Genomic DNA, 3,984 nt, shown 5'->3' with positions numbered 1-3,984 from the left:
GCACGCTGCCCTCGGAATGGCTGTGGGGGAAATGAGACGGTCACACACCTCCTTGTGGAATGTGCCTTTGCAAAGAAGGTCTGGCGAGAGATGCAGTGGTATTTGTCAAGGTTTATCCCGAGCAGCTCTGTGACACAGGACTCTGTGCTCTACGGATTGTTTCCAGGGACACACACCGAGACAAATATCAACTGCTGCTGGAAGGTCATCAACTCGGTAAAAGACGCTCTTTGGTCTGCCCGAAACTTGCTGATCTTCCAGTGCAAAGAATTGTCCTCGATCGAGTGTTGCAGACTGGCACATTCCAAGGTCCAGGACTACGTGCTGAGGGACGCACTCAAGCTTGGGCCAGCTGCCGCCAAGGCGCAATGGGGAAAGACCACTGTGTAAGGTCCTTCCAGCAAATGTACACCGAGGGCCGGGTAACAGTGTAAAACCCCTCGGTCTGGGCAACCAACACTCCAATGTATAAAAGAAACATGACGATGTAAATATTTAAGAAGGAATTGTAATGTAAAGAGTGATATGTGTATAATAAGATCAAAATTGAATGGAAGAAAGTCAAGGCAATGTGTAACCCTGACGGAAATGTAGTCAAGACAATTCGAAATGCTCTGTAATGCTCATGATAAATTTTATTAATAAAGTATATTTTTTTGAATAACATTTTTAAAAAAAAATCTGTTCTTATCAGTATAATATCTGATGTGTCCTCTATCTGGGGACCGAATATTAAACTGATTTTTAAGACTCGGAGATCGTGCAGGGGATTGCTCCTAACACTCCACGCATCGACCTGGTCTTGCCATGCTTCCGGGAATGGTGCCTTCACCCCGCTTTGGGGAGCAAAGGTGCGAAGGCAGAAAATGGCGCAAAACCTGCCTTCCCCTTTTCTGTCTTGTCTCGTTATCTCATCCTGACCAATTTAAGGCCTTTCAGGCTCCAAAGCATTGCTAGCTTTTCTGCTGGCGGGAGCTTCGTGCACTAATGTTGCGAGCCGGTGGACTCGCGGACTTTCGGCAGCCAGGCTCCGTTTTCGGCTGATATGCGCACAGATTTCCTGCTGCTTTTTACAGGCCACTCACCCTCACCCCCGGATGCCGACTTGCCTTCTCGTCATTTCACTGACCAAAGCCCTTCATCCTGCACAACAGAGAAGTGTGGCGACAGACTGAACGGCATCCTGATTTGGATGTAGGTGTACCTTCACGGTGTCTCTTTTCATTCTCCTGACTCCACGACCAACACGCCAGGGTGTAGCTCAGGGGGACTAGACATTGCCCCCTGTTGGATTCCGCCAGTACTTGCTGCTTGCACGGATTGCCCTTTGTTCGGCAAAGGTGGAGGTTTCTTCGACTCCCTGCGTTGGGTGTCACTGGGCCTTCACAGCGTCTTCTTTCCTTCTGGTGACGACAGTGGAAGGCGTGCCAGACGATGTCTCCCTGTTGTGTTTTTCTGGTTCTGCATGCACAGACTCCACAGTGCTCGGCCAAGCTGGAGATCTCTTGACCAACCATGACCGTAGCCTAAACGTTCCAAAGCACAGTCGAGCGCAGCAAGGTGCACCTGAATGTTGGTGGGCGAGGAGGACAAGAGCCATAGCCGGGGAATATGGGCTATCGCTTCTCGGCCTTTTGGCTATGATCAACAGTATATTGGGTCAAGAGAAGCTGAGGATTGTGATGTAGATTGGAGAAGACAGAGGGATTGAAGTCGTCGAAGAGAAAATGTTTGTAGCTCAGCTGCTATTGGTGGATCTACATGCTGGGCTGAGCTTCTGGTTTAGGCCTAATGCCGATACAGTTTAGACTCAACGTATGAGGTTTGGCTGCAACTGCATCCCGACCACCAGGCTGGGGAGTGCGAAACACTGTCCGAATCACAGCGAAGAAGGCGGAAGGGGAGTCACCTGTAGACCGAAACTTCTTCGTGAAGCGGGTGCTGCTCGAGCAGCGGGTTCCAAGCAACAGATATCTTCTGCTTGCAAAACCTCCCCAACAATGGATATTTTGATGTCACCTTCAAGAGTGTTGCAGCGTGCATCAAATTCTTGAACGTGTTCAAAGAAAAGGGCAACCAAAGTCCCCTGTTTATCCTGACTGCGGAGCCTCTGTTTACGCTACCTTCGCAGCAAAACCGGGTTGTTACACTGCACAAGTACAACCCCCACGTCCCCGTGTCTGATGTGCTCACGTTCCTCGCCAGGAACGCTGAGCTGAAAAGTGACAGCGTGCAACTGATGGACACCTTTGGCATCTGGACAAGTGAGCACCAGATCAAGGTGACTCTGAGAACAGAGGGCGGCGGAACCATCCTGCAACCCCCCTCCAGTTCCGCCATTGGAGTAAATCGTGGCTACCTCTACTACGTGGGACAGCCACGAGTATGCCACACCTGTGGCAAAACGGGGCATGTTGCCGCCAACTGCAATGTCACCTTCTGCAACAACTGCAGGCAGGAGGGACACATGACTAAGGACTGCAAGGAAGACAAGTGCTGCAACCTGTGTGGGGAGGCCGGCCATCTTTACAGGGCCTGCCCGAAACGCGGGGCAACATACGCAGAAATCATCAGCGGCGGAGTCAAAAAGGCGACCTCAGAGGAGGTTGATGCCACCTCCATCGACAAAGACATCACAGCGCAGAATGTGTAAAAGCACCAGAAGGGCCCTCAACAAAAAGGGGAGGCCACAGCACGCCCTGACAATACAACCCCAACCTCATCTGACGAGGAACACTCAATGGAAGAGGATGGAACGAAGATTCAAGAGGAATAAAAGGTGAACAACATTAAACCAGCTGTACCGCTCCGTGGAAATCTCAGAGACAACCCCAGACAATGAGGCGCTGAGATGAATGTGTGTTTAAAAGGTGCGGGATGCAGAATGTGCCGGTGAAAAGGCGGCTGCAGCTTTCCTCTGTGTCTGTCAATGAATTAAAGACTCAAATCCCTCTCTGTCTCAAACCTCTGTCAGTGTGGCTGATTCAACTGCTTCAAGGCTGCCGCCTGCTGGTGGTTCACAGCCGCTGCAGGCGCTGCTCTGCGGCCAGAGAGACGTCGGCGGCTGTTTCCCGTCCCGGCCGCCAGAGGGCGTGGGTCACTCTCCCAGAAGCCGATGCTGCTTCCGCTCCTCCCAGTATCACCTCCTGTCCGCAGCCCGGCCCGGCCGCTGCTTGTTGGCGGAACATCCGGGTACCGGTGATGGGCGGGGCATCCGCCATGTTGCCGTGACGTCACCTCTCCACCCACCGGTTATTTCACAGAAAAGACGAAGAAGCGGCTGCTGGGAAACGGGGGAGTTGACTTAAATTCAGAGCCGCCCCCAGGAAATGAATTAAAATCAAATCAACAGGTCATTTCATAAACCAGTGACGGCTGCGAGACTGCGCATGCGCCGCCGCATCCCCCAGAGTGCGGCCAGAGGAGCCCAGGTTTGAAAAATAAATCAAATTGTCAAAAACAGATCAAAACTGGAATCGAAGCTTCAGAACCGAGAAGGAAGAGGAATTCAGACGGGAGAGGATGCGAGTAATTATAATCATCAGATGCAAATTAAATATTCAAACATGCGCCTGTGCTCATGTGCGGAGGGGCTTTCCCCCAGAGGACAGCGAGCGGGCCATCACCACAATGAAGCCGTTTCCCCTGGCAACTCAAGATTGCCGCCGGCCGTCTCCCCGGCAACTCAAAATGGCGCCGGCCGTCACACCGAGCAGCTCAAGATGGCCGCCATCCTCAGGCTGTGGTTGTGGCGCAGGCGCAGTGGCGACTCCTGCAGCCTATTGTCCAGATTGGATGGAGCAGGAGATGGACAACAATTCCCTAAGGCAGAGACTGGCCAATGGCAGCATCTTTATTGACAAAACCAGTTCACATTGACTGAGCTTCAGCTCAATCTCAACGATGGCCGTTGACCAGCTCCACATTGAAACCACCGCGCCATCCACGGTGAAAAGTCCTTCTTACAAAGTAGACGTCTATCCT

The 3,984-nt window shown here is 52.0% G+C and overlaps 1 non-coding gene across 1 annotated transcript; it reads left to right on the top strand.

The window, feature by feature from the left end:
- The first annotated feature begins 648 nt into the window (after positions 1 to 648).
- Positions 649 to 833, top strand: LOC140397385 (U2 spliceosomal RNA). Its single transcript, XR_011936844.1, has one exon. It is a non-coding gene; the product is annotated as a U2 spliceosomal RNA (small nuclear RNA).
- The last annotated feature ends 3,151 nt before the right edge of the window (positions 834 to 3,984 follow it).

Source organism: Scyliorhinus torazame, chromosome 20 (assembly GCF_047496885.1).
Source record: "Scyliorhinus torazame isolate Kashiwa2021f chromosome 20, sScyTor2.1, whole genome shotgun sequence".
In the NCBI taxonomy this organism is placed as follows: Eukaryota; Metazoa; Chordata; class Chondrichthyes; order Carcharhiniformes; family Scyliorhinidae; genus Scyliorhinus; species Scyliorhinus torazame.
Note: the sequence above shows the minus strand (reverse complement) of the source record. Positions and strands in the feature narration are given on the sequence as shown.